Source organism: Aedes aegypti, chromosome 1 (assembly GCF_002204515.2).
Source record: "Aedes aegypti strain LVP_AGWG chromosome 1, AaegL5.0 Primary Assembly, whole genome shotgun sequence".
NCBI lineage: Eukaryota > Metazoa > Arthropoda > Insecta > Diptera > Culicidae > Aedes > Aedes aegypti.
The window spans coordinates 89402002-89408852 of record NC_035107.1 but is presented as its reverse complement, the minus strand read 5'-3'; positions in this window follow the sequence as shown (position 1 = coordinate 89408852).

Genomic DNA, 6851 nt, shown 5'->3' with positions numbered 1-6851 from the left:
TTGAATTTTCGGGCCATAAGACTAATGCAAATTTTGAATTTTTGCTCTCCTATGCTTAATCGGTGTCAATTATGATGAAAATCATTCTCCCAAAATTTGAAGTGATTTGGAAGAAATTTGGTTGTGCACAGGCCATTTTAAGTTTCTATGTATTTACTATGGAAAACATCAACCTTTTGTGTTCAGTCCTCTAACTGCTCGTAATAATAATTCATGGAAAAATGAACAAACTCATCTCATGTGAAATCTTTCCAGCTACAACTTTGCCGAAGACCATTTTTTCGTGGGACGTAAGGATAATTTGTTATCAGTGATAATAAAGTCTTAATCATGCTCAGATGATCATTCAATTACTTTCAGAGCAACACTGCTGTTTTGCTGTAGAACATAGTAGCCTGGATTACTTTGATCTATTCTACCCGCCAGGAGCACCACTGTTGCCTGCCGAGCAGTTGGTTAAGCATGCAAAATGTAAACCCAGTTTATAAATAAGAATAGCAATTTATCCTTGTGGTTTTCAGCAATGTTGTAGCTGAAAGGATTCCACATGAGCAGAGGTCGTTCACTTTTCCATAAAATATTATGTCGAAGAGATAGAGGCCTGAACACAAAAAGTTGGCGTTTTCCATAGTAATCTCCATACAAACTTCAAATGGCTTGTGCACAGTCAAATTTCTTCCGAATCATTTCAAACTTTGGAAGGGTGCTATTTACCCTCATATAAATCGTTTAAGCATAGGGGAACATTTCAAAATTTGCATCACTCTAGTGAGCCATCATGACCTTCTCAAAAAGTTTACTGATGGAGGAAAGCAAACTGATTCGACGATAGCTAGAAGCTTCTGCAGGATTTTTGTCTGGTTTTAAAATTGATAAAACTTTAGCATTTTTCCATTTGTCAGGAAAATATGCTAATTGAAAACATTTGTTAAATATATCAACTAAGAATGATAAGCTACTTTCTGAAAGTTTCTTGATGAGGATGTAGAACATTCCATCATCACCAGGAGTTTTCATATTTTTGATTTTTATAACAATAGTTCTCACTTCTTCCAAATCAGTCTCTCAAGAATGTTCTCTTGATTGAGTATCTTGATTTTCAATTGGACTAGTAAGTCCTAAATTAAAGTTGTGCGTGCTTTCAAACTGCATAGCAAGTTTTTGAGCTTTTTCGCAATACGGTCCTAAAGCGCTGTCCCAATTTTAGTCCCAAGCGCTTAAGTTTGGGCCTGTTAGATATTAAATTGAACTACCACTGTATCTGAAATCTTACCCAGACTGAAACATTTCAGCCTCGCACTTCTTTCTATTATTCACTTATGCCATTGAAATATAGTTTAGTTTAGAACAGAGTACAGATCACATGTGCAAAGTCTCCGTGGTTTATCCGAAAATCGTCAGTTTGCCAGCAATTCTCCCATCCCGAAGTTTACCACGGCCGAATGGAATTCTCGTTGTCGGTTTATGTGATAGTGCCAAAATACGTCGATCTGTTAGATTGAAGCGATATTCTCCCGCGACCCATTGTCGCTGAGGTTGATGTGAACCTGTATCGAGCAAACGGCCGCATCACACCCCGTAAGAACCCGTTCCCGTCCTCGCTGTGGCCCCCAAAACATCAAAGTCACTTAACCACCCGTCCAATGCCCATCATCTGGTGCCATGACCAGGATTTCTGGTCCTCCCGTTCCCGAACACGTGCACAACATAACCTCCTTTCGATTACGCTCTCCGTCATAAATCTCTCCGGAGGCTGTAGCTGGTTCCTGATTATAAATATACAAGGCCTCTTAAAGAGAGGTACCAGGTGAGTACCTCTCCAACCTGTTTACCCCCAGTTGTGCGGTACTTCCTGGATCTTTTTGATCTTTCAGCCCGTCTATCGATCAGCGACGTCGGAACGAGGCTCAGCAATGGTCGACGAAAAGCGCTTGAAGGTCAAGGAGGTTAAGCGGCGGAACGCGATCGATGTCTTCAAGCGGATGGACATATTTCTCGCCAGCTATGTTCCTGAGCAACACCAGCGTGAGATTGCTCCTCGTTTGGACCGCTTGGAAAAAGTATGGGAGATTTTTGAAGCCGTGCAGGACGAATGTGAAGAGCTGGATGAAGCGGAAGAATCCGTGCAGAAGAATTTGGAATTACGTGGTCAAGTAGAGGCATTATACTTTCGCGTTAAAGCTGGTCTTGTTGCAAAACTGCCACCAGCACCTGTTCCAGCAGTACCAGGAACTTCATCGGCGCCGATTACTCCGTCGCCACTCGCCAACGTCAAGTTACCCACCATATCGCTCTCCGAATTCGATGGCGATTTCAATACCTGGCTGACTTTCCACGACACCTTTTTGTCAATGATTCATTCATCGACAGAAATTTCCCAGGTGCAGAAATTTCATTATCTGCGTGCTGCTCTAAAGGGTGAAGCGGCCAGTTCGATCCAGTCGATCACAATCACAGCCAACAATTACGCCGTTGCTTGGGACACGTTGGTCAACCGGTACTCCAACAAGGCCATTCTACGAAAGAAACATATAAGGGCCTTGCTCAAGTACCCCAAGATCCCAAACAACAATGTGGAGGCGCTTCACAAGGTCGTCGATGAGTTTCAGCACCACACCAAAGTGCTAGAGCAGCTAGGTGAGCCAGTGGACCATTTCAGCTCTATTTTGATCGAGTTGCTGGAGGATAAATTAGATGATGCTTCGCTCACAGCTTGGGAGGAGTCGATTGCCAATGATGCACATCCCACCTATGACAAGATGGTCGACTTTCTGCTAAAACGAGCCCGCATTTTGGAGACAATCGCCATAAATCGTCCGCAGCATTCTGTCGCCAAGCCGGCGGCTCATAATTCCGCATCGAAAAAGCCAAATCAACCCCGTATAAGCACTATGGCAGCGGCTGAAATCCCACAGAAGACGTTCCCGATTTACCCAGCATGTGACAAGCACAAGCACTCAATATTCGACTGCACTGTCTTCAACGGCTTGGACACAAAAGGCCGTTTAAAGGTGGTTACCGACAAAAAGCTTTGCAGCAATTGCTTCCGCAGCGACCATTTTGCCCGCAACTGTCGCTCCAAATATTCCTGCAAACACTGCTCCAAGCGACACCATTCCATGATCCACCCGGGACCATTCGAGATTGCTTCCGAATGAAATTTTTCGCACAATATCGACGCTACGCTGCCCAGCAATTCCAGTGTTACCACCGCAGTGGTAGCAGCACCCGTACCAGAGATTGTGACCACGGCTAAATCATCCAGCACTAATGTTCTCCTCACGACCGTCGTGCTGATCATCGTTGATGTCTACGGCCAAGAGCATATCGCTCGCACTTTGTTGGACACAGGCTCGCAACCCAATGCAATCAGTGAGCGATTGTGTCAGCAGCTTCAGTATCGTCACTAATGCGAAACACGAAGTTCGGACAGAAATTCGCTCTCGAATTGCTAATTTCAACGAAACTCTAGATTTCCTTGTTCTGCGAAAAGTGACCCATGATTCGCCATCCATGTCGTTTTCCACGTCACAATGGAGACTTCCCGATAATCTTCCACTAGCTGATCCCGACTTTCATACTTCCCGAAAGGTGGATATGATTATTGGCGCCGGTCATTTTTACTCGTTCCTGCGGGATGGAAGGTTCCGCTTGCACAACAATGGTCCGTTACTCGTCGAAACGGTATTTGGTTGGATAGTATCCGGGAGATTTGAGGCTATTAGTGATAGCAATTCTCAACCTCCAGTTATGTGTCATGTGGCGACCGTAACTTCTATAAGCGATCAGTTAGAAAGGTTTTGGTAAGTGGAGGAGCTGTACGGATCAAATTACTCCATCGACGAACAACGCTGCGAAGATTATTACCGAGAGACCGTTTCTCGCGATCCAACCGGTCGGTACATCGTGCGCATGCCAAAACATCCCGACCACGACCAAATGATTGGTAACTCCAAGGTGGCTGCGCTCCGCCGTTTCCTACTATTAGAGCGAAGACTCTCCAAAGATAATACTCTGAGGGCGTAATATCACGACTTCATCAGGGAGTACGCATCCCTTGGGCACATGACACCAGTTCCGCTACACGACGAGGACGATCCGAAGGCTTGCTATCTTCCGCACCATCCGGTTCTGAAAGATTCCAGCTCCACTACGAAGGTGAGAGTCGTTTTGAATTGGTCTGCGAAGACGAGTTCGGGACACTCTCTGAACGATTCCTTGCTTGTCGGACCCGTCGTCCAAGACGATTTGTTTAGTCTGGTCATCCGATTTCGAAAATTTGCGATCGCTTTGGTGGCTGACATCGAGAAGATGTGCCGCCAGATTGTGATGCACGAACAAGATCGTCCGTTGCCAAGAATTTTGTGGCGCTTCGACAGTACGCTTCCGGTTCAAGAGTTTGAATTAAGCACCGTTACTTACGGTTTGGCTCCATCTTCGTTCCTCGCCACACGAACGCTCCTGCAACTTGTCGAGGACGAAGGCACCCCGTTCCCGCATGCAAGCACAGTCATCAAGAAAAACACTTACATCGACGATCTACTCGCTGGAGCCGACAGTATTGATGACGCAATTCAGCTCCGTGAAGAACTCTCTAATCTGCTACAAAAGGGAGGTTTTCGTCTACGTAAATGGTGTTCGAATTCGCTCCCGGTCCTATCCGGACTTCCCTCTGAGCTGCTTGGGACACAATCGTCTGTGAGGTTCGATGCCGGTGAAATAATCAAGACCTTGGGAATACGCTGGGACCTTGAAGCAGATGTATTTCGTTTCGATGTATCTCCCATGGTGAAGAACCAACCTGCTAGCAAGCGCAATATTTTATCAGCAATTGCGCAATTATTTGACCCGCTTGGTATCATCGCTCCCGTTGTAGTGCAAGCAAAAATACTAATGCAGCGTTACTGGCTACAGATTGGGACTACGAAGTATCGCCTGACTTGCAACGAAAATGGCACCAATTCTGCGAGCAACTTCCACATCTCTCCAACTTCAGCATCGACAGATTTGCGTTTGTTCACGGCTATTGCTCTGCGGAACTGCACTGTTTTGCTGATGCGTCAAAAGTCGGTTATGGCGCCTGCATATACATCCGCTCCGAGGACCATGAAGGACGTGTACATGTGAGCTTGCTCGCTTCCAAATCGAAGGTAGCCCCTCTAAAACCGTTGAGCATCCCTCGTTTGGAACTGTGTGCCGCTCTGCTCGCCGCTTATATGAAAAGGTCATCTCTGCGTTAGATATGAAGTTCTTTAGGAGCTTCTTCTGGTCGGACTCAACAATCGTTATTCAGTGGTTGAAAGCCCCCCCCCCCCGCGGACGTGGCAGACGTTTGTGGCTAATCGTGTCGCCGAAATTCAGGCTCTTTCTCACGGTTCACATTGGAACCATATTTCTGGAAACGAAAACCCTTCGGATATAATATCACGAGGAATGTCCGCCGATGATCTGGTGAACAGTGAACTGTGGAAATGTGGCCCCAAGTAGCTACGCGAAGAACGGTCGCAGTGGCCCGTTCCAGATATTCAGGAAAAGCGTTTCACTGTTGAAGAATTGGAGATGAAAAAGAATCGCATCTTGATCACCCAAATACTGCAGCCGAATCCGCTATTTGAAAGATTTTCGTCATACCAAACTCTTTTTGGTGTTCTCGGATACTGCTTCCGATTCTGCAACTATGCTCGTAATAAAACTAAGAAGTGTTCCAGCAAGGTCCTCTCCGTCATCGAGTTGCAGAATGCCAAACTAGCGCTTGCAAAGCTAGTTCAACGTGAGGTTTTCCCCGAGGATCTACAACGGTTAGAAAAGGGACAAATGGTTTCAAACAAATCCTGCCTTCCCCTGCTGAACCCTTTCATTGACGCCGATGGATTGATTCGCGTCGGTGGCCGATTGAGGCTGTCTAACGAATCTTTCAATGTGAAACATCAGATTGTCATTCCTGGATATCACCCCTTCACGCAACTACTTTTGAACCACCACCATTGCAAGCTCATTCATGGAGGAGTTACGATGACTTTGTCGGTCGTTCGTGACGAGTTCTGGCCGCCAAATGGCCGGAGAGCAGTTCGGAGTGCCATCCGAAAATGCTACAGGTGCAGCAGATCGAATCCCCAACCCATCCAGCAACCGATTGGCCAGCTACCCGTTGCCCGTGTCACCGCCAACGAAGCCTTTGCGAGCACCGGTGTTGATTACTGCGGTCCCATTTTCCTCAAGCCAGTTCACCGCAAGGCCGCTGCTCGCAAATCTTACATTTGCGTCTTCGTTTGTTTGAGTACAAAAGCGGTCCATTTGGAGTTGGTGAGTGACCTAAGTACGGCTGCATTCCTAATGGCACATGACCGTTTCGTTTGGCGGTGGAACAAGCCTCAGCATTTGTACTCAGACAACGGTACGAATTTTGTTGGGGCGAAAAATGAACTGCACGCACTCTACACTATGCTTCATTCCGGTCCCGATAACGATAAGATCGCCAAGCATCTCGCCGAAGACAACATCCAATGGCACATGATACCTCCTCGCGCTCCTAATTTTGGTGGCCTCTGGGAAGCGGCAGTCAAGGTTGCCAAGACTCACCTCGTGCGTCAGCTTGGCTCTGCTCTGCTGTCTTTTGAAGAACTGTGGACGGTGCTCATCAAAATTGAAGGATGCATGAACTCTCGACCGCTATTGCCGCTATCGAGTGTCCCGAATGGTCTAAATGCTCTTACCCCAGCGCACTTCTTGGTGAAGAATATGGCCCGCATCATTGAACTTCATCGAGGGCCCAATGGAGTGACACGAGTTGTGAGTCTTCGTACGCCGTCCGGAGTTCTTAAGAGAGCCGTTTGCAAAATTTGCCCAATGGA